Here is a 24,252-nt window from a genome sequence, read left to right as displayed (position 1 = left end):
AGTGTAGCAGATTTTCTCCTTGTGGCTGCCTTATATACACAAACAGAAGAGTTACTGGACAACTTATTTCTGTATATATACAGTGGGGCAAAAAAGTATTTAGTCAGTCAGCAATAGTGCAAGTTCCACCACTTAAAAAGATGAGAGGCGTCTGTAATTTACATCATAGGTAGACCTCAACTATGGGAGACAAACTGAGAAAAAAAAATCCAGAAAATCACATTGTCTGTTTTTTTAACATTTTTTTGGCATATTATGGTGGAAAATAAGTATTTGGTCAGAAACAAACAATCAAGATTTCTGGCTCTCACAGACCTGTAACTTCTTCTTTAAGAGTCTCCTCTTTCCTCCACTCATTACCTGTAGTAATGGCACCTGTTTAAACTTGTTATCAGTATAAAAAGACACCTGTGCACACCCTCAAACAGTCTGACTCCAAACTCCACTATGGTGAAGACCAAAGAGCTGTCAAAGGACACCAGAAACAAAATTGTAGCCCTGCACCAGGCTGGGAAGACTGAATCTGCAATAGCCAACCAGCTTGGAGTGAAGAAATCAACAGTGGGAGCAATAATTAGAAAATGGAAGACATACAAGACCACTGATAATCTCCCTCGATCTGGGGCTCCACGCAAAATCCCACCCCGTGGGGTCAGAATGATCACAAGAACGGTGAGCAAAAATCCCAGAACCACGCGGGGGGACCTAGTGAATGAACTGCAGAGAGCTGGGACCAATGTAACAAGGCCTACCATAAGTAACACACTACGCCACCATGGACTCAGATCCTGCAGTGCCAGACGTGTCCCACTGCTTAAGCCAGTACATGTCCGGGCCCGTCTGAAGTTTGCTAGAGAGCATTTGGATGATCCAGAGGAGTTTTGGGAGAATGTCCTATGGTCTGATGAAACCAAACTGGAACTGTTTGGTAGAAACACAACTTGTCGTGTTTGGAGGAAAAAGAATACTGAGTTGCATCCATCAAACACCATACCTACTGTAAAGCATGGTGGTGGAAACATCATGCTTTGGGGCTGTTTCTCTGCAAAGGGGCCAGGACGACTGATCCGGGTACATGAAAGAATGAATGGGGCCATGTGCCGTGAGATTTTGAGTGCAAACCTCCTTCCATCAGCAAGGGCATTGAAGGTGAAACGTGGCTGGGTCTTTCAACATGACAATGATCCAAAGCACACCGCCAGGGCAACGAAGGAGTGGCTTCGTAAGAAGCATTTCAAGGTCCTGGAGTGGCCTAGCCAGTCTCCAGATCTCAACCCTATAGAAAACCTTTGGAGGGAGTTGAAAGTCTGTGTTGCCAAGCGAAAAGCCAAAAACATCACTGCTCTAGAGGAGATCTGCATGGAGGAATAGGCCAACATACCAACAACAGTGTGTGGCAACCTTGAGAAGACTTACAGAAAAAGTTTGACCTCTGTCATTGCCAACAAAGGATATATTACAAAGTATTGAGATGAAATTTTGTTTCTGACCAAATACTTATTTTCCACCATAATATGCAAATAAATTGTTAAAAAAACAGACAATGTGATTTTCTGGATTTTTTTTCCTCAGTTTGTCTCCCATAGTTGAGGTCTACCTATGATGTAAATTACAGACGCCTCTCATCTTTTTAAGTGGTGGAACTTGCACAATTGCTGACTGACTAAATACTTTTTTGCCCCACTGTATATATACAGTGGGGCAAAAAAGTATTTAGTCAGTCAGCAATTGTGCAAGTTCCACCACTTAAAAAGATGAGAGGCGTCTGTAATTTACATCATAGGTAGACCTCAACTATGGGAGACAAACTGAGGAAAAAAAATCCAGAAAATCACATTGTCTGTTTTTTTAACAATTTATTTGCATATTATGGTGGAAAATAAGTATTTGGTCAGAAACAAACAATCAAGATTTCTGGCTCTCACAGACCTGTAACTTCTTCTTTAAGAGTCTCCTCTTTCCTCCACTCATTACCTGTAGTAATGGCACCTGTTTAAACTTGTTATCAGTATAAAAAGACACCTATGCACACCCTCAAACAGTCTGACTCCAAACTCCACTATGGTGAAGACCAAAGAGCTGTCAAAGGACACCAGAAACAAAATTGTAGCCCTGCACCAGGCTGGGAAGACTGAATCTGCAATAGCCAACCAGCTTGGAGTGAAGAAATCAACAGTGGGAGCAATAATTAGAAAATGGAAGACATACAAGACCACTGATAATCTCCCTCGATCTGGGGCTCCACGCAAAATCCCACCCCGTGGGGTCAGAATGATCACAAGAACGGTGAGCAAAAATCCCAGAACCACGCGGGGGGACCTAGTGAATGAACTGCAGAGAGCTGGGACCAATGTAACAAGGCCTACCATAAGTAACACACTACGCCACCATGGACTCAGATCCTGCAGTGCCAGACGTGTCCCACTGCTTAAGCCAGTACATGTCCGGGCCCGTCTGAAGTTTGCTAGAGAGCATTTGGATGATCCAGAGGAGTTTTGGGAGAATGTCCTATGGTCTGATGAAACCAAACTGGAACTGTTTGGTAGAAACACAACTTGTCGTGTTTGGAGGAAAAAGAATACTGAGTTGCATCCATCAAACACCATACCTACTGTAAAGCATGGTGGTGGAAACATCATGCTTTGGGGCTGTTTCTCTGCAAAGGGGCCAGGACGACTGATCCGGGTACATGAAAGAATGAATGGGGCCATGTATCGTGAGATTTTGAGTGCAAACCTCCTTCCATCAGCAAGGGCATTGAAGATGAAACGTGGCTGGGTCTTTCAACATGACAATGATCCAAAGCACACCGCCAGGGCAACGAAGGAGTGGCTTCGTAAGAAGCATTTCAAGGTCCTGGAGTGGCCTAGCCAGTCTCCAGATCTCAACCCTATAGAAAACCTTTGGAGGGAGTTGAAAGTCCGTGTTGCCAAGCGAAAAGCCAAAAACATCACTGCTCTAGAGGAGATCTGCATGGAGGAATGGGCCAACATGCCAACAACAGTGTGTGGCAACCTTGTGAAGACTTACAGAAAACGTTTGACCTCTGTCATTGCCAACAAAGGATATATTACAAAGTATTGAGATTAAATTTTGTTTCTGACCAAATACTTATTTTCCACCATAATATGCAAATAAAATGTTAAAAAAACAGACAATGTGATTTTCTGGATTTTTTTTCTCAGTTTGTCTCCCATAGTTGAGGTCTACCTATGATGTAAATTACAGACGCCTCTCATCTTTTTAAGTGGTGGAACTTGCACTATTGCTGACTGACTAAATACTTTTTTGCCCCACTGTATATATATATATATATATATATATAATATGCACCAATGTTACAACACAAGCTATAATATGACCCAATGTTACAACACAAGTAAGAAGCGGCGTGTTTTATACGAATATAAACCAAAGACACGATATTGTAAAAAATTTAAAAAGATTTATTTCTCACAATAAAACAACATCTCAAAGACATTTCAATACTATAAAATTCCAGGAAGCACATTTTAAGTTAGCTAACAGCATGATGCTGACAAATGCATCTTTGCGGAATCTGATAACGACACGATGAACAAAGGACTGCGCCTGAAAATCTTGATGTCACAAAATCTGATACGGATCGATCATTGTTCTGCATGTCAGACGTAAAATTTTGTAAAATTTTCTTAAATGGAAAGCCTCGCGCTAAATGGTATAATACATATATGCAATAATGACCGCATACACGGCTATACAAATCTTGAATTTGTGCGCTCTGATAACAATAAGAATAACAATTCTTGTTCAGGAATGTCACAAAAGCGCGTGGAAAGATAATATTATCCGCACGGAAGCCGTAACTGTCAAAAAATATGCCCGTCTTATCGTCGCAGAGTACGATTAATATCCAGTGGCGACCAGCTTGATTCACCGGGTCTGTATTCACAATATATGCCGCGGGTCTCTGAGTCTCTCTTTCTGCCGGAAGCAAATCACACGGAAACACACCGGTGAATATGCGGTCTGTATAATTATCGGACCGCGCTACAACTGTAAGCTGCAGACTGTCCATCGTTGCTTAATTAAAATCGTACAAGATCTCTCGCCTGTTATTAATTTCCAGAATGGTGTGGTTGACTGCAAAGACAATCATATTTATCGTGTGGGGTGTCACTATCGCAAAGCGGACTTCAGCACGCAGATTACCTGTTTTAATGAGCGAGAAATGGCCTCCAGGCTCTTGATCAGGCGATAAATCAAAAGCAAATAGCGTGAAGCCAGCCATAAATTCTTCACGATCTATCGCCATGGCACAATCAGCCTTTTGCTTGCCCGATATATGGGCAAGCGCCATATATTCTCTGATGGCTAAATCAGCATTAAAATTAGGATTATAAGGCCTCGCGGATATCTGCTGACCATCCAGATATAATGCCGCGTGGCTGACGTGGTAGTGGTGAAAGTCCAGTGGGTTTTTTGTATAAGAACCGCTGAAGCCCTCATTATCTACAAACCCCAATATAACAGTTTTTGGTATCTGTCCTAGGAAGAGGTTCTCGTGGTTCGTGATCCGTGTCCCTGCGGCGATGCTGTACACTTTCAGGCATGTTCGGTCAACAGCGTACTTGGCTGTAGCGGCTAGGAGGGCCTGGCTGTGGCCGATTCGGACAGCCGGTGATACCTGCACTCTTTTCACATAGAGAGCCGCCTGCGAGATTTGTACCTTCAGCGGCTCGGCTTCTGCGGACATGAGGCAGAAAGTATCCTTATTTCTTGACAGCTTAACCTTAAGGTCAAGGCTGTTCAATATTAACTTTGGCTGGTTAAATATATCCCCAAAAATGGGTCCCAAAAGGTCGATGGGTTTTGAGTGAGAGGCAGCACTGGCTCTTTTGATAAATCCCGCATTTGCACCATCCAGGCGCCTGTCATTATGATGCCCCGCAGTGTCTTTATAGAACAAACCGGCTGTAAATTGTGATGCCAGCGTCTGTGAACTGTAATTTAAAAGGGTCTCTATGTACGCTCTATAGCTGTAGAGATTGTCCGATTGTGAGATAAGTCGGTCTCCCAGAGTAATATCGACCTGGTTAAAAAGAGTGGCTAGAGGGTAGTTTATGAGCGCCACACGCGCACCATCGGCGATGGCCGTATTATCCTGCTTCACGATGCGACAGCTTATGTACTGCAGCGTGTTGTTCAGATCATAATAATAATCACCGCTACCAGATATGTAAAACTCCAATGGTCCATTGTCTGACAGAGCAGCAACCGGCTGTACTTCTACAAATAGAGATTTCTCGATACTTGTTTGAGTCGGTGGTACGGCAAAAATATCCAGTTCAGATTTTGCGCACTCTACAGAAGCGTCATGCAGGAAAGCCATGGTAACTGATTATTAGATGTCGTCCGCAGAGCGTCTTACTCGTTTCTGACGGGGCCGTCTCTTGGATGTAGTTTTATTCATGAGCATCGGCGGTAAAGGAGGGCAAACGCGCCGCTTTCTTTTTTGGGCTTTTTTAGCGACATAGATTATCCCAGAGCCGTCTTGCTGTGTTGGTGTATTTATCCTTTTCATAAGGGCCGTCGATGCTGATGTCACGGCATCTGCAGCGATGTTCCGGGCAGCCGTCCGAACGTGTGGTTTTACTAATTCTAAGCCTTTTCTGAAAAGCGGCACGGCGCGACGAAATAAGCCTTTAAATAGTCCTGCCAGTCCAGAGCCATACATGTACTCGCTCCCGCGGAACCCCTCTAGTCCGTGCCCCGACTGGGCAGTATAGTAGCGGGCATAAACAGCAGGATCTCCATACACCCTTTGAGACAGCATTTTATCGTGTCAATGCTGGCGAGGTCTAAAATGTAATCGCACTATACACTTGCCGTATCTGAATTTAACCGGCGTGCCCTGGTCCGACATGACTGTAATGTTTATGGAGTCAAAGTGTTGCTTGCACAGCGGTATGTAATCGGGCCGTGAGTAGCGCACCGTGACAATATCATTATCATCGCCGCTAACTTCTACGGTTCGTAGCAGTTGAACGTAACTGTCGCCTACAAGTTGATGTTGAATTATATCAGTGTATACAAAAAGCGAATAAAAACCAGCTTTTGAATCGGGGTAAAAGCGGCGATTCCACGGCATTAAAGCAACGGGGGAGTCATCGACGGTCTGCAGTCCGAAAATAAATTTTAACTTAGTACCCAGAGCAAACTGTATAGGGGATGGGTCGGTCAGGATCACCTCGCGGCGTAGCTCATCATACCGTATTCTGTAGGCAGGCGTAGATAAATACAGCGCTTCTATTCGGGCATTGACCGCGCCAACTAGCTTAGGAATGGACGAGTAAAATCCTGATTTTATGTGATACTGTACTAAAGGTTCGCCGTGTTTAGCCGCGTAGAAGCTCCCTTCAAAAGCATCAAACGTGTTCCACGTATGGGGGTACTGTATTTCCGTTAACGCCACCTCATAATCTGCCGAAAGATGAACGGCCCGCGCTAACTTGGTATTGTACTCCGATATTGTGTTTTCAGGGTAGATTTTAATTGACGAATTACTGGGTAATGTCACGAAAAATGAGCCCGCTTCCATGGTTATATATCTGTCAACTCCGAGGCCGGGATCCAACTATTGAATTTTTCGGGGTAGCCCAGCCATTTGACAAAGCAGTGACTCACACCCCTGACACGTTTTTTTCTCAAAATTTTTTCTACTCTGTAGACACAATCCTCATCCATAGGTATTTTTTGCAGCTCTTCCTTATAAAATGACCCCTCTACAGGCTCCCCGGCTAAATCACTGATTTTATAAAGGGGTTTATGAAATTTATTGGAGACGCCGGTGATTAAAAAAATCTCATCGCTGTACGTCTTCTCATAGCCCTTACAGAAGGTCGATTTATAGCGCGATATTCTCACATGAGAGCCAACCATTAAAGACGGTTTAATCGGTTTATTAGTAATAGTAGAACTGTAAATATTGCGCCAGATTTGCATCAGGTTTCTCTCTGACACAGACGCGGGACTACAGCGGATCGTTGAGTGGTACGTATGGTTGTAGCTATACAGCAAATCCGGTAAAATATCAATATACCTAAAGGTATTATGATGCGTAAGATAGCGCCACATACGGGTTTTTAATGTGCGATTAAAACGCTCGACCATAGCGGCTTTTACATCATTGTTTGTAAAAAAGTGATGAATATTGTGCGTATTACATAGCTGCTTGAGTGATGAATTTATAAATTCTTTGCCGCGATCCGTCTGCAGTTTCTTCGGTATGCGCTTATCATTTTGAAATATTAATTCGAACGATCTGGCGACACTAGCGCCTGTCTTGTTTGTCAAGGCCACGCACCATGCGTATCTCGATAGAACATCAATCACCGTCAGGATGTATTTGACATTATCATTTTCCCTTGAATAGTCAATTAAACTTACGAGATCCGCCTGCCACTGCGCATCAATGGCCGAGACGTAAATTTTATTTGTCAAAAAGCGTTTTCTAGCAGGCTTGTGTAGCGTGTAGGTGTCTTGCTTATTTAACCAAGCAATAACATCAGATTTCTCTATTCCGCGCGCTCTTGCAGATCTAAATAATTTGTCAATACCCGAGAATGATCCGGGTGCCTGGCTTGTAAAATATTGTTTTTCTAATATGGCATCATACGATTTAGACGTCATGATTGATTAAAATGATTGTGGCTCGTTAATCAAAAGCCTGCTTCTTTCAGAAATTCAGCTGTATAAAAATTCCTGTTTTAATCCGGCTATATCATGCGTGAGTTAATGCATGCATTAATTGCATGTATGGTTGTGTTCTGGGTGTTAGCAGAAGGCGTGTGATGGGGCGTAACTGGGTGTGTTTCTGGGTGTTAACAGGTGAGCTGATTTCTGACACTCAGGATAAATACAGCTGGTTGGACCACTAAGTACATCAGACATCCAACAGAAGTCCGACTAGACTAAAAAAGCAGAGCTATTCTAAATGTAAGTATATAAGACAGTTGTGTTATTATTCGCAAATGCTTAATTATATTTAACTATGCATCTCTAAAACCATAATTAAGGGTGTTATTTGTTTAATAAGTTAGTGTTATACTGGAGGATAGCTGCATATTTAGTATCGTTGTATAATATAGTTTTACTGCATAAAACATATTCTGTGGTACATAATTAATATAGAAAGACTTATCCGCGGGCAACTATTATAACATAATTTATGTAATACAGTAGTTAATAACTGTTAATACGCCCTAACTAGCGCATGCAGCGCTTACTTACTACCTGTGTTTTGTTTAACATAGACATATTTATAGTCATATTTATACAGTAGCGGTATATTTAGTGGGGCTGTGTAATATAGTTTTACCGCATAAATCATATTTGTGGCGCATAATTAATATAGAAAGACTTAGCCGTATTAGCCATGATTTGCTTAGTATAAGAATATTTATACACGGGCCGCAGTTTTATTTGGTGTGTATATAAATGAGCTTGACGAGTGGTGGTGTGCGGTTAATATAGATTGCGCAAAAAATTTACACAGATAATTTATTTTAGATGGAATCCCAACATTTTTTGGCTTTTTCCAGTCAAGTTGCGGATTCGGTATTCGGTATGTTTCAAGATTTATATACATGTATCTGTTAGTGGCCCATTCTAAGTAAGGATTGTTTTATATATTATTTTTATATTGTTTATTCTTTCTTGTTTAAGATGAATTAATCAGGACCATCCCCGATAATCTAGATGAATTTACCAGGAACACCCCCGATGCTGTAGATGAATTTATCAGCAACTACAGCGATGATTTTTTAAACGGCTTCAGCGTGCCTACTCTGGAGTGTGATACACCTGGAGCTGAGTATAGTAACACTAATGCAGGTGCCGCTGCTGTGTGGGATTTGACTCAGGATATCATAGGTGCGTTGTGTGTCTGCGTGTGTAGGTGTGTGTGTGTGTATATAGCTTTTAAGTATTTAGACGTGTAAATATATATATTAATTCTTTACAGATGTCGACATGTTTCCAGAACCAACCACCTCGGAACACAATCAGCTACCTGTTGAGGAACTGATGTACCAGACCCCCACGCCGAGAAACAGTCCTGTTTCTAGAGCACCTAAAAAACAGCTCGGACCGGGGTGCCGGAAAGGAAAAGGTAATCGTATGAAAAGTTTTTGCACAACCGCTCTGAGAAAATCCACCACGCCTCTACTAAGGCCTATATCTTTATTTATAGCTTGTAAACTGAAGCCTAGAAGAATTTTCACAAAAGAGAATATACCGGAGCTAATGGAGAGCCTCGCAGAAGCTACAGAAGACGCCACGGCAATCATTCACCACACATCGCTATCCCGTAAGTGTATATTTTGGTATACATGCACAGTCTCTGTACAATCAATGATACACGTGCTTCACCATTGAGATTCAGGGCACACACATATCTGACACATGTATAATCTTTCCTGCAGCTAAGCGCAGCGGCCTGCGACGGTCTCGCACATATCTGACACATGTATAATCTTTCCTGCAGCTAAGCGCAGCGGCCTGCGACGGTCTCGCACATATCTGACACATGTATAATCTTTCCTACAGCTAAGCGCAAAGTCATGAGAAAAACACCTCCAGCACCTCTACAGCCGCTACAGATCACCGAGAATGGCGCAGCACCAGTGTGGCCGGCGATACAGACGGCTAATGGAGCTGTTAGAGCATATCCGCTATCACCGATCTGCGTGGTTCAGGACGCAGGAAACCCTGTGCCGTCGGACCATCGTGAAATACCCCATTCAAGCACCGGCCAGCCATCGACAATCCGTGTGAATGACCCCGCGCTACTATATCCAGAAGTGGTCGAGGCACCCCGAAAACATAAGCGAAAAACAAAACATGTTACAGAGCCACCAACCGCATCCTGCGCCGTGGGTGCAACAGCCACGATGACTCGTGAAGAGTATGATCGCGAGATTGATCAGCTCGCTGATGGTAAGCAACCATCCGTAGAACCGCTCATTATACGTATGTCCCACACTATGCAACCGTCAGCGCCATGTGTAACGGGGCCTGCTAATGCCTCTGGGGTCGGACCCTCAGGACCCTCTAATTTGGGTGACATATCTCATGTCTGTGTATCTAACTCTGTTAATGTTAAGAAACTGTCAAAGAGGTCGCGACCGGCTGATGTTAAGGTGTGTAAAGAGCTTAAGGTGTGTAAAAAGCCACGGATTCATGCGCCAGCTATAGATCTGCCGCATGAATCCCGCAGCTGGGGCCCCGTTGAAATGCTTGTGTTTCAGGAACACTTCTTCCGCTACTTACGCTACAAACGCTGGCTCCCCAAAATAATGTTTTTTTGCGATACTTTTGAAAAATTATTATCAACACAAAGCCCAACACAGGCTAATAAGTCCGAACTATACGCACTTCGGAGCCTGCTGCTGGATGGCGAGATAACAACTACAGCGACCCCATTATGACTAGATATGGTCGGCTACGGCATGCATAAACCGCCTAAACTAACACTACCCAGGTATAATAGGGCTAGAGTTATAAAGAGGGCTCTAAAATTGTTGGTCAGCGCTAGACGGGCGCTATGCTCTAGGGGGCGTCGTGGTGACATGTGTACTGCAGTGCCTCTACAGACACCACAGACGTCGTCACAAGAGTCAGAACAGCACTCACATAGCCCAGGCAGCTCTGCAGATGCCGCACATGCATCTACACAAAATTCACAAGCCTCAGACGCTGACGCTGCTGGTAATGTGCGGAGCCCCGATCATACAGTATTTTTGCAACACATCCATCATCATGAAAGAGCCCTCCGCAATTTCAACGGCCATATACATACAGATCATTTTAGATTTGTAAATTTAGAGCGTGTACGATCATTTGAAGAGGGCTTGAATATTGTTCATGAGGGCATTCAGGCATTACTGGATAGAATCATCAGGGACATTGAACCTGGCGACTTTGTACAGTTAAGGTTTGATGCCGGCGATACTTTAGACCCTATTTTCACTACAAAACAAACCCGTGAAGATTTTAATTCTGAATCTTTTTTAAATGCTGTTGCCAGCGCACTTCAAAGTAACAGTGAATGCATAGCATCCAATTCGCTAAAGCTAGTCGTCACCATCATTAAAAATCGACGCGGTGGTGTAAAACAAAAAAGGCGCTTGAAATCTATAGCGAGCAGTCAGATCATTAAACAAAAGAGACAATGGCTGTATGATTTTAACAATTACACGACAAATCTGTGTTTGGCTGCTAGTGTGTGCGCCCTGATGGACGACACGGATGTCACTGATGGTGTTTTACTGAGCCGCTCTAAAAACATACACGCAGCACTGGGCATCCCTGATGATCAATTAGTGAGTTTTAGCGACATCCCTGCATTTGAAAAATATTTGGGGGTCACCATTAAAGTACTGTACTATAGTGAGGGCGATTGGCGTTACTTTCAGAGCGGTAATACATCTAATGACAAAACAGTATTCATATTGTTCCATGATAATCACTACTACGGGATCAAAAATATGAAGGGTTTTATCGGCGCTAAGTACTTTTGTGAGCTCTGCAATTCAGTGTTTCACCACAAAAACAACCATTCCTGTCAGTATCTTTGTAAAGCCTGTCAGAGAGAGAATTGCGTAGAAAGCGGTGCCGACCAACAGCCCAGATGTCCTGTTTGCAGAGTTTATTGCCGTTCGAGCGTGTGCCTAGATTATCACAAACAATTGGGATTAGGCGACCCAGCATTCTGCAGACTTAAAACATTTTGTGATAAATGCAACCTTTTTGTCCCCAGAAATAGCGAAACAGAGCATAAATGTAATGGTTTGCGCTGTCCTGTATGTCGCAGACATATAAATAAATTTGATGCCCATCTTTGTTACATGCGGAAGTATGTAGCACAGGATGAGTCAGATTGCTATATCTTTTATGATTTTGAATGTATGCAGGAGACAGGCACGCACATCCCGAATTACATTTATGCTACAACGCTGTATGGCCACCCCTCCTGGGAGTTTGAGGGCGATACCTGTACACATGACTTTGTACAGTTCTTTACAAGCGGTAAATTTTCAGATCATACATTTATTGCCCACAATGGTGGAAGATACAACTCATACTTTATTGTTAAGGAACTGATTTCTGAAAAACTACAAGTACAGTTGATAACCCAAGGTGGCTGTCTCTTGTGTGTGTCGCTACCCGATTTGTCTATAAGGTTCATAGACTCTCTAAATTTTATCCCCATGAAACTCAGTAAATTACCGCAGGCCATGGGCTTTTCAGGAGGCAAAGGGCATTTTCCACACTTTTTCAATACCAGAGAAAACCAAAACTATGTAGGCCCCATACCTGATGTAAAATATTATGGGGTGGAGTACATGTCACCTGGTGAGAAGGTAGAGTTCCTGGAGTGGTATGAGACACAGGTAAATACAACTTTTGACTTCAAGGCCGAGCTAAAATCTTATTGCAAACAAGATGTTGAAATTTTGAGACACGCCTGCGAGATCTATAGAGAGCGTATTATGCAGATGACGCAGAAAAATGTTAAAAAATACTGTAAGCGTCAAAAGCAAAGGATTGTAGTGAGCAGATGTGTTGATCCTTTTCAGCTCATCACCCTGGCCTCGGTGTGTATGACAATGTACCGGTTTAAATTTCTTCCAAAAAAGACAATCGCCATTTTACCTGGTGATAATTATCACAAGGCAAAAAAGCGCTACTCGACACCCGCTATACAGTGGCTCATGTATGTAGCCCACTCTGAGAACATCGACATATAGCACGCTTTGAGAGGCGGTGAAAAACAGGTCGGGAAGTATTTTCTAGATGGCTATGCCTATGTTAGCGACCAGCACATAGCCTTTGAATTTCAGGGGTGTTTTTACCACGGCTGTCCCGTGTGCTATAATGAAAATGACACGAATAAGGTCACGAGTACGTCCTACGGCCAGTTATATTACACCTTTTTAGCTAAAAAGCGTTACTTACAGCGTTGCGGGTACACAGTAAGACTGATGTGGGAACATGAGTGGAATGAAATGGTTGAAAATGATTCTAACCTTCAAACATTTCTTCGTCAGATGGAATTCCCCGTTCCTTTAGACCCCCGTGATGCGCTTTATGGCGGGCGAACTAACGCCATTAAGCTCTATCACCATCTGGAAGAAGGGGAGACTTTACACTACTACGATTTCACCAGTCTGTACCCCTTTGTAAACAAAACTAAAACATACCCTGTAGGCCATCCAGACATCATCTACGACAATTTTGGATTCATTAAAAAATACTTTGGCATTGCTAGAGTCAAGGTCTACCCGCCGAGAGATTTATTTTTTCCAGTTCTACCGGTAAAACTCAACAAAAAATTAATGTTTCCCCTTTGCTACACATGCGCTGCAAATTCCCAGGCAGATATTTGTGCCCACAGTGATGAAGAACGGGCGCTGACAGGCACCTGGTGCACTATAGAGCTCGAGATGGCTATAGAAAAAGGGTATCGGATCGCTCACATCTATGAAATATGGCATTTTCCTAAAACCACTGATGATCTGTTTGCGCCTTACATTAAATTACATCTTAGGGATAAGCAGGAAGCCTCTGGTTATCCTAGCTGGTGCACTGATGACGCCAAGAAACGGCAGTACATTGACTCTTTTCTTGAAAAAGAAGGTGTCCAATTACGGCCTGAAAATATAGCTGTCAATCCTGCTAAGCGACAGATCTCCAAGCTTTTCTTAAATTCTTTATGGGGAAAGTTTGCTCAGAGATCTAATCTATCATGTACCAGCATTGTTAGGGATCCAGATGAGCTTTTTAAGTATTTGTTCCTGCCTTACTATGACATTTCGCTGTTACATTTCCTTGATGATGACACTGCAACCATTAACTAGAAATATGCAAAAGGTCATCACACACTCAACAAAAACACAAACATTTTTATAGCGTGTTTTACAACAGCGTATGCTCGGTTAGAGCTCTATTCGCTGCTGGACCGGCTGCAGGAGAGGTGCCTTTATCACGACACAGACTCAGTTATTTTTGTACAGAAAGATGGTGAGTGGCAACCGCCTTTAGGCGATTACCTGGGGGAGCTGACCAGTGAAATACCCGATGGTGCACACATCACAGAATTTGTATCCGCGGGCCCCAAAACTTACGGCTACAAACTCAACACCGGTAAAACTGTCTTAAAAGTTAAGGGGATAACACTAAATGTTGGTAACTCTCAATCTATTAATTTCAACAGTCTGAAAGATCTAGTTCTGGACTACCCGCGCAATTCTGCCGCAGAAACTCAGAAACGTATTGTCGTACAGCAGGCGTCCATTGTGAGAAATAAAAAGTACTGGGATATTGAAACAAGGCCATTACGCAAAACACAAAAGTGCGTTTATACAAAGCGCCGACTATTAGACGATTTCACAACATTACCTTTTGGGTATTAGTCGAGTATTGTGATGGATACGCGTCTGCAACACCCGTTCTCGTGCATTCTAGCAGGACCGTCTAATTCTGGAAAGAGCTATTTTGTAAAACAGCTGCTATATAATATTGAAGCTAATTTTTCTCAGAAACCTGATAATATTGTATGGTTTTATTCGTGTTGGCAAAAACTATATGATGAAATCTCTCTCTCTTTTCCCCACGCCAGATTTGTGGAGGGTCTGCCGAATACATTCGTAGATGACGAATTATTCCCACCGGAGAAGGTGAATTTGGCGATTGTTGATGATCTCATGGAGAGTGCTAGTGAGAATTGTGAGATAGAAAAAGCCTTTACCAAGTATGTGCACCACAGAAATCTCAGCATTTTCTACCTGGTGCAAAACATATTTTGTCAGGGTAAGAAAAGCCGTACGATAAATTTAAACACAAAGTACATGGTGCTTTTTAATAACCCCCGAGATAAATTACAAATTTTAACTCTAGCTCGTCAGATGTATCCCGGAAAAACACGTTTTTTCCTAGAAGCTTTTGAGGATGCCACGCGGGAGCCTTACGGGTATTTGCTTGTAGATTTGAGAGCTAATACTCCTGAGGATCTGCGTTTAAGGACTGGGTTGTTTCCACCCGCGTTGCCCGCTGTCTATGTTCAGAAGAAAAACACTTCTAAAAAGTGAATTTTACCCGGTATCAGACATTCTACGCTGTGGTCATTGTGATGTAAAGATGTCTGAGAGGCTCCGGCGTAACTGGGCTCTCTTAAAAACCCTAGTGAAAGCAACCCCCGCTGTCAGAAAGTCTATTTTGCGCGATGCAAGCAATGATTTAATTACAGCCATAGGCGAGATTGCTTTAAATATCTTAAAAGGCAGGATTCCGCTGAAAGAGCGCCAAAAAGGTATATTAAAGAAGTGGTGTAAAGCTATAAGAACACTGAGCGACAGATCTCAGCCCATAAAGAAAAAGAAGCGACTACTAAAACAGACCGGCGGGTTTATCGGCCCTCTTTTAGCTTTTGCAATTCCAATAATAACAAGCCTGTTCGCCGGGAGATAATGGAGCATGCAGCGAAAATGTATCTAGTCCCCAAACAGGAGCTAGACAAACTAAGACCCGGTACTACAGATAACATACGCGACAGTGTTATTCGCCGCCTTGATGGTGAAATTAGCGACATTTTACAGCGTCGTGACATTCCCGATGATGTGAAAATTAAAATGTATAGCTCTGTGCTACAACGCTACTTGGTACATACGAGGCACAGCTCAAAAGAAGTAACGGCTTTAAATCTCGTTAGCCCTCCTGATCCTGGTCAGCAGCAATTGCCAAATACCGACTCTGATAAAAATCATGAGATCGCTGAAATTGTCGGACATATAAACCAAAGATATAAAAAGAATGCTGAATTTTTACTAAACAGGCTGCTGCAGAATAAAAATGTCACAGCATGGAATAATAATGCTGAATTTATTTTCAAAGGATCCGTAATACCCGGGTCTAACTTACTGGATTTGGTACGTAGTACAACGCAGAGCCATGCCCTGAACAGTAGAAATTTACCGCCGGGCTGGGATTCATTTATGCAGGCTATGGCAGAGCTAAATGTGCCGTCTACAGTTGTGGGTAACCCCGCTACTAGGAAGCTTTTAGATGAATTAAAAATTACCAACAGTGAGACACGCTCTGTATCTACACCGCTGAAGTTAGCTCCGTCGCCCCGTACAATTCAATCTTTACATTCCCCGTCATTAGGTACCACACGCGGAACTCTGCTACCTAAAAAAAGGTCTCTACCGATGCTACAAACCATGTGGCTCACGATGTAAAGAATGTACTGGATAAATGCTGTACTCGCCTTGTAACTCTATATTAATTATTTTGTAAGAAGTGTAATTGTTCATTGTATTATTTAATGTTTTTTACTTTTTATATTCTGTAAGAATTTTTATAGTATTGAAATGTCTTTGAGATGCTGTTTTATTGTGAGAAATAAAATTTTTTACATTTTTACAATATCGTGTCTTTGGTTTTTATTCGTATAAAACACACAGCTTCTTACTTGTGTTGTAACATTGGGTCATATTATAGCTTGTGTTGTAACATTGGTGCATATTATATATATATATATATATATATACAGAAATAAGTTGTCCAGTAACTCTTCTGTTTGTGTATATAAGGCAGCCACAAGGAGAAAATCTGCTACACTGTGAATAAACACAGCTTACAATGCACCACAGATAACATCTACAGGTACAAATGTATTATAAAACAAAGTTCTGCTTCACAAAGATCACCAAACAGCATGAGTTTGTACAAAAATATCTAACCCTCAGAAAACACAGATGACCCCAATTTAGTTAATGCGCAGTAGAGGTACAAATAACTTCTCAGATGCCATCTTCAGGACACAAAAAAGAGAAAGCAAATATCAAACATTCGGCGTTATAAAACATACATAATACACAATGCATGGGCAAATGACATGCAGATAGCAAATACAACAACAATTGACCTAGGTGTTATAAACCTCTGACCCGCAGTTAACACAAACAGAAAATGGCTCTTCTGTTTGGGAAAATAAGCCTTTAGTTAATGTTCAGCAGGACCACAAATAAACAGCTTGGTGTGTTATATAAGTTCTCCACTATATCTGTACACTGTGAATAAAACACAGCTTACAGAATCAAACTCGGGCTACGTATAAAATCTAATATAAAACAAATGAGAAAGGTGTTATAAACCACGTGTAAAATAAATACACGACTAGGCTATAATTATAAACATGTGTTATATAAGTTCTCAAAACACAGCTTACAGAATCAAACTCGGACTACGTATAAAAACAAAATACGAGGAATAATATCAAAACTACAACAAATTAAAGTATATCAAACGATATCAAAAGGGGAAATCAGACAGCCTCAAGGACATCTGGCTGACAGGAGGAGGGGAGGGGTTACACATTTTGATACACTTTGATAGGGGCGGGGCACCTGTCAGATTGAGTTTGACGAAACCTGGCTATTATACACTACTCACATGATGTGCCCACCAGCAAAAACCACCCTAAAGAGACACGTGAATGTTTTGTATGCAAGAAGCCAGGTCATTTAAAAGCTGAATGCAGAGTCTGGAAAGCTAAAATGAGTCAGTTGAAAAAGCAAAACAGCCAACAGAGAGTTAAGAGTGCTGTATCTGGAAACAATGATTTGGCAAATACTGAAGCTGCATTCACATCAGTCAATGCATTTAAATCAAAGCGTGGTGTATAGATTCTGGTGCAACCAGTCACATGACCAATGACAGAGACTTCTTTACTAAGCTTAACCAAAATAAGTAAGAGAAAGTGATAATGGCAAACGGTCAGTGCATGAACTCAGAAGGCATAGGAGACGGTTATATTGATTGTCATCTCTGCAACACAAAGTAGAAGGATCCATGTAAAGGATGTACTATATGTGCCTAGTCTTGAAAGTAATCTATTATCTGTGAAAAAGCTCACAAAACAAGGTAATGAAGTTACATTTAAGGAAGATGGGTGCATCATCTCAAAGGAGGGTCACACATTAGCAAAAGGAAAAATCAGAGATGAACTGTATCAGTTGAAATGTAAAGAGTGTGTATGCACAGCTAAGCAAGAACTGCACAAGAACTGTATTCATGTAGGGCACAGGCGGCTTGCGCATAGAGACCCAGAAGCAATAAGAAAGTTATTTCAAGAACAATTAGCTGACAATATTACAATTGATTCATGTAATCAGACAATGAGGTGTTCCAGCTGTATCAAAGGGAAAATGTCCAGAAAGGCCTTTCCTAAGAAAAGTACTACAAGAACAGAACAACTACTAGATTTAGTACACACGGATATCTGTGGTCCAATGCGTACTCAGACCCCTGGAAAGAAGAGATATTTTCTTACATTTATTGATGACAATTAGTGTTGAGCATTCCGATACCGCAAGTATCGGGTATCGGCCGATACTTGCGGTATCGGAATTCCGATACCGAATTCCGATACTTCCCGCGTATCGGATACCGGAATCGGAAGTTCCCAGAATTCAAACTGAACGCAGCAGCCAATGAGGAATTAATGGAAGTGTGGGAACATCCTGTTTAGCATGGTGGGCATGTAAGTACTGGCAAGGCTGTGATTGGCTGCTGAAATGATGTCACTCTGCACTATAAAAAACGCTGCCGCCATTTTGCGCTCACTCTGCTGTGATTTCAGTTAGGGACAGGACACTGTGTTCTAACTGAGGGCCAGTTGAGATAGCTAATTGCTTTATTTTGCTTTTCCAAGGCTAATTTAGCAAACGCTGTGTTCACTGTTCAGTTCACCTTGCTCTTGCCTTGCAGCGCTGTTTTAACAGCGTTCTGCAAGGTCTCAGTGTGTGTGTGTGTGTGTGCAGCTCACTCTGTAGTCTGTGTGCAGCCATATACCAGGTTGTATTCAGCTCAGGGGGGGTTCACACTGCCTCACACAGTTCTATCCATTGTCCTTTTTTGCTCATAGTGCAGCCTGCTGCACATTTTTTCTAAAATTTCCTATTAGTGTCTTTCCACCCGTCTCCAGCCAAATAGTGGAAAAACACTAGATAGGATAACCTAGAGGGGGGTTTTTGGGCCTTGCAGCGCCGTTTACGGCTGTCTGCACGGTCTCCGTGTGAGCGCAGCTCGCCCTGTAGTCTGTGTGCAGCCACAGCCGGTTGTATTCAGCTCAGGGTTTTGTCACTGCCTCATACTGTAAAATAACTTGTCCTTTTTTCAAATAGTGCAGCCTGTTGAAAATTTTTTTTTAAATTTCCTATTAGTGTCTTTCCACCCGTCTCCAGCAAAATAGTGGAAAAACACTAGATAGGATAACCTAGAGGAGGGTTTTTGGGCCTTGCAGCACCGTTTACGGCTGTCTGCACGGTCTCCGTTTGAGCGCAGCTCGCCCTGTAGTCTGTGTGCAGCGACAGCCCGTTGTATTCAGCTCAGGGTTTGTCACTGCCTCATACCGTTAAATAACTTTTCATTTTTTTCAACTAGTGCAGCCTGTTTAAAAATTATTTAAAAAATTCCTATTAGTGTCTTACCACCCGTCTCCAGCTAAATAGTGGAAAAACACTAGATAGGACAACCTAGAGGAGGGTTTTTGGGCCTTGCAGCGCCGTTTACGGCTCTCTGCCCGGTCTCCGTGTGAGCGCAGCTCGCCCTGTAGTCTGTGTGCAGCCACAGCCCGTTGTATTCAGCTCAGGGTTTGTCACTGCCTCATACCATTAAAAAACTTTTCCTTTTTTTCAACTAGTGCAGCCTGTTTAAAAATTATTTAAAAAATTCCTATTAGTGTCTTTCCACCCGTCTCCAGCTAAATAGTGGAAAAACACTAGATAGGATAACCTAGAGGAGGGTTTTTGGGCCTTGCAGCGCCGTTTACGGCTGTCTGCACGGTCTCCGTGTGAGCGCAGCTCGCCCTGTAGTCTGTGTGCAGCGACAGCCCGTTGTATTCAGCTCAGGGTTTGTCACTGCCTCATACCGTTAAATAACTTTTCTTTTTTTTTCAACTAGTGCAGCCTGTTGAAAATTTTGTAAACAATTTCCTATTAGTGTCTTTCCACCCGTCTCCAGCAAAATAGTAGAAAAACACTAGATAGGATAACCTAGAGGAGGGTTTTTGGGCCTTGCAGCGCCGTTTACGGCTGTCTGCACGGTCTCCGTGTGAGTTAAACTCGCTCTGTAGCCCGATCTGCCCAAAAAAAAAAAAGTAAAGTTCACCAAACACCACTTAACACTTGTGTAGGCCACATTTTATCAATAATAAAGTCTAGTCCACACTTTACAACATTAGTGTTTCTTACACCTGTTAGGAGGAGCATTTCAGGAATAAGCACACTAAGGCCTTAGTACTTTTCTGCTTATCTTTATCTGTCAACCAAGATGAAGAGGGCAGGGAGTAAGGGTCGTGGGCGTGGGCGTGGAGCAGGGAGAGGAGCAGGGAACAGTCCTTCATGCGCAGCTTTGTCGTAGAGCGCCGTGCACCGCTGCTGCGTGAAGATCAAATTGAAGCCGTTGTCGGATGGATGGCAGCTAACGCATCGACTTCAATTAGTGCCACATCCTCTCAGGCACAGACCACTGGAGAGCAGCCATCTGTCTCTTCACCACCTGCCAAATTGGCCAGGCAGTCAGAGAGCCCAGGACAGGAGCCGTCTCTACTTCTGTTCTCTGAATCTCTTGGCTTGGAAACAGGGTGCCAGCCAAGCAGTATTGGAGAAATGGAAGAAGAGGCAGTGTGCAGTGATGCCCAACAGCTTTGTCTCTCTGACTCTGAAGAGGCGGGTGGGTCAGTGCCTGCGGTGACCACAGCGCAGTATGCATCTGATGATGAAACTCAGGTGCCGCTTTCTGGTGCGTACTGTGCTGCCGAGACTACCCAGGAGGAGCAGTTGGTGGCAGAGGGTAGTGGAGATGATGAGGTCCTTGACCCATCGTGGCGTGAGGAACAGGAAGGTGGTGGGAGCAGCTCAGAGGAAGAGATTCCCCTAACGGGCCAAAGAGGGAGAGGGAGGGGGAAGACTGCGGAGCCTGTAGCCTCCACTTTGGCACCAGTTAGGAGCCTGTCTCTTTCAAAAGCCAAAAAGGGCGCTCCCAAGACTTGCAGTGCCTGGTCCTTTTTTGACACAGTTGCAGATGACATTTGTTTTGTCAAATGCAAGCTGTGTCATCAGAAAGTAAAAAGAGGTAAAAGTGTCAGCAACCTCAATACCACAAATATGTGGAAACATGTGCGGACCAGGCACGCGGTGGAGTTCCAAAAACACACTGAAGACCTAGGCCAACCAACAGCGGCAGCTACCACCTCTTCAGCTCGTGTTGCTTCTTCCTCCAGCTCACGCACAGCTGGTTCGGCTTCCTCCTTGGATCGCCATGGAAGAACCTCTGGCACTGTTGTCCAGAGACCCAGTGTAATTCCACCCACAGCACCACGTTCCCAGTCATCCTCACACTCCCAGCCTAGTCTACAGCCATCGGTAGTACAGGCATGGGAGAAAAGGTGGGCATTCTCGGCAAACTTCTGTCCCTGGAAATGCTCTCATTCAGGCTGGTGGAGACTGACAGCTTCCGTGACTTGATGGCATTGGCAGTCCCACAGTACCAGGTGCCCAGCCGCTTTTACTTCAGCAGGCAAGCTGTCCCTGCCCTGCACAAGCATGTGGAGGGACAAATAAAACATGCGCTACTGAACGCTGTCAGTAGCAAGGTCCACCTCACCACCGATGCGTGGACCAGTCAACATGGACAGGGGCGATACCTTTCCGTCACTGCCCATTGGGTTAATGTTGTTGAGCCAGGTACAGACCGTGCGAGTGGCGCAGGACGTGTCCTGCCCACTCCAAGGATTGCAGGAATCCAGTCTGTACGCATTGACTCCTCCTCTTACACCAGTTCCTCAGATTCCTCGCTGCAGGATCCGTCACAGTCCACCTCCACATGGACCCGTGAACGTTTAATTGTTACGACTGACATGAGCACAGCCGTGGCCAAACGTCAGCAGGCCGTCTTGAAATTAGTTTCTTTGGGGAATCGAAGCCACACAGCGCAGGAGCTCTGGAATGCCCTAAAGCAGGAGAGCGATGTGTGGTTTGTGCCAGCGAATCTCCAGCCAGGCATGGTAGTGTGTGACAATGGCCGAAATCTGGTGGCAGCTTTAGGCCTTGGCAACCTCACTCAAATCCCATGTCTGGCACAATTTGGTTGTGCAGAGTTTTCTGAGGGACTATCCGGATCTTGATGCACTTCTGCACAAGGCCCGCCTAGAGTGTGCTCACTTGCGGCGTTCCAGCTTGGCAAGATCCCGCATTGCTGCACTGCAGCGTCGGTTTCGCCTTCCTGAACATCGCATCATATGTGACCTACCTACCAGGTGGAATTCCACGTTACATATGTTGGAGCGGTTGTGTGAGCAGCAGCAAGCAGTAATGGAGTACCAGCTGCATCAGGCACAAAAAAGTCGCAGTCAGCGCCGCTCAGACTTCACAACCACAGAGTGGGCCACTATGAAGGACGTCTACCAGGTTTTGCGTCCTTTTGATTATTCCACGCGGATGGCAAGTGCAGATGATGCACTAGTCAGCATGACTGTCCCCCTTATCTGCTTGCTTCAAGAAACCCTGCAAGGGATAAGGGATGATGTGGAAGAGGTGGAGGATGAGGAGTCACCTTTTCCATCAGGTTCTGGACAGTCAGCGCCACGTGGTTCCTCACAAAGGGGTCGGCAGGGGACCCTTTGTGAGGAGGATGAGGAGGAGTCAATGGACGAGGAAGAGCTACGTCCAGAGGAGGGAGTTCCACCATTGTCCAGTGGTCAGTGTGTACAGCGAGGGTGGGGTGATGAAGAGCGGGCAGAGATCATGTTTCAAGCAGGGGACAGCATTTCTGGGCCAGTTGGCAGTCTGCAGCACATGGTTGAGTTCATGTTGCAGTGCCTGAGAGACGACCGCCGTATCGACCACATTCTCAACGTGCCTGATTATTGGGTGTACGCCCTCCTGGATCCTCGCTACCGTGACAATGTCCAAAACCTCATCCCGGCGTTGACACGGGAGCGTAAAATGCGGGAGTACCACGACACACTGGTGAATTCCATCATCTTCTCCAGTCCAACTGAGAGGAGTGCTGCTAGTGCTTTACAAAGCAGCTCAGTGCGTCGAGGCAGTGGAGGAGGAGGCTCTGCACAAAGAGGGAGCAGAAGCAGTGCCTCTGCCCAAGGCAAGCCAAGTATGGCACAACTGTGGCAAACTTTTGTGTGCCCGCCCCAAATGTCTACACCATCACCAGCGGCTCCAGTCAGCAGGAGGCAACGGTTCCGTCAGATGGTGACAGACTACATGGCTTGCCCTCTTAGTGTACTCCCAGATGGCTCTTCCCCGTTCAAGTTTTGTGTCTCTAAGCTGGATACATGGCCAGAGCTAAGCCAGTATGCATTGGAGGTGCTGGCTTGCCCTGCGGCTAGTGTCTTATCGGAACGTGTCTTTAGTGCCGCAGGTGGTGTACTAACAGACCGTCGCATGCGACTATCCTCTGATAACGTTGACCGGCTTACTTTCCTGAAAATGAACCAGGCCTGGATCTCGCAGGAATTTGCCACTCCTCTGCCTGATTAAGTAATTGGGTGTCATCCAGGTCTCCTGATGTGTTCATCTTTCTACCACCTGAACTGCTATTCCTGGGCTCCAACACCGCCAGTTGCGGCTCAGAAGTGCAGGCTGCACAGTCTAAACATACGACCCAGTGTTATTGGGTTTCAGTAACGTCAGCTGATCCCCAGCTGTGTAGCCGGCAATGTGTCCTGCGACCGCCACGCTGGCACAAAAACCTAAATGTAAGGGAACCTGTCCCCCCCCCCTCGGCGTTTGTTACTGAAAGAGCCATCTTGTGCAGCAGTAATGTTGCACAAGGAAAAGGTAGCTCTTTTATTTTAGCTCCTTGCACACGTAGAACTTAACACTTATAAAATGTGTTCACTGATACGGTTATACCGTCCCGGAGCTGGGACTTTCCTTCATAATGTGACGCAGCACAGCCGTCATTCCTACCCCCTTGGTGCCATGCGCTGCCTCCTCAGCGTTGTTTTAAGCTGTCACGGAGCCTGCGCTGTTCTGTTATCCCTTGGCCATGGCCAGTTTGCGCTGCCTGTCTTCTGACATAATTTGGTGTCAGGATGGCTGCGCCCATGCGCCCACGCTGCCCGAGAACCCGCCTCGCAGTGTCTTCTGATTGAATCACACAGCGAGCCTGGGATCCATGGGCATG

The 24,252-nt window shown here is 44.3% G+C and overlaps 2 long non-coding RNA genes across 2 annotated transcripts; both read left to right on the top strand.

Moving 5' to 3' along the window:
• The first annotated feature begins 7,927 nt into the window (after positions 1–7,927).
• LOC138641354 (uncharacterized) lies at positions 7,928–8,895 on the top strand. The gene is made up of 3 exons (XR_011313786.1): positions 7,928–7,977; positions 8,551–8,605; positions 8,707–8,895. It is a non-coding gene; the product is annotated as an uncharacterized lncRNA (long non-coding RNA).
• Positions 8,896–9,027: 132 nt separating this feature from the next.
• LOC138641353 (uncharacterized) lies at positions 9,028–9,650 on the top strand. Its single transcript, XR_011313785.1, has 3 exons — positions 9,028–9,151; positions 9,233–9,349; positions 9,589–9,650. It is a non-coding gene; the product is annotated as an uncharacterized lncRNA (long non-coding RNA).
• The last annotated feature ends 14,602 nt before the right edge of the window (positions 9,651–24,252 follow it).

Source organism: Ranitomeya imitator, chromosome 6, assembly GCF_032444005.1.
Source record: "Ranitomeya imitator isolate aRanImi1 chromosome 6, aRanImi1.pri, whole genome shotgun sequence".
Taxonomy (NCBI): domain Eukaryota; kingdom Metazoa; phylum Chordata; class Amphibia; order Anura; family Dendrobatidae; genus Ranitomeya; species Ranitomeya imitator.
Note: the sequence above shows the minus strand (reverse complement) of the source record. Positions and strands in the feature narration are given on the sequence as shown.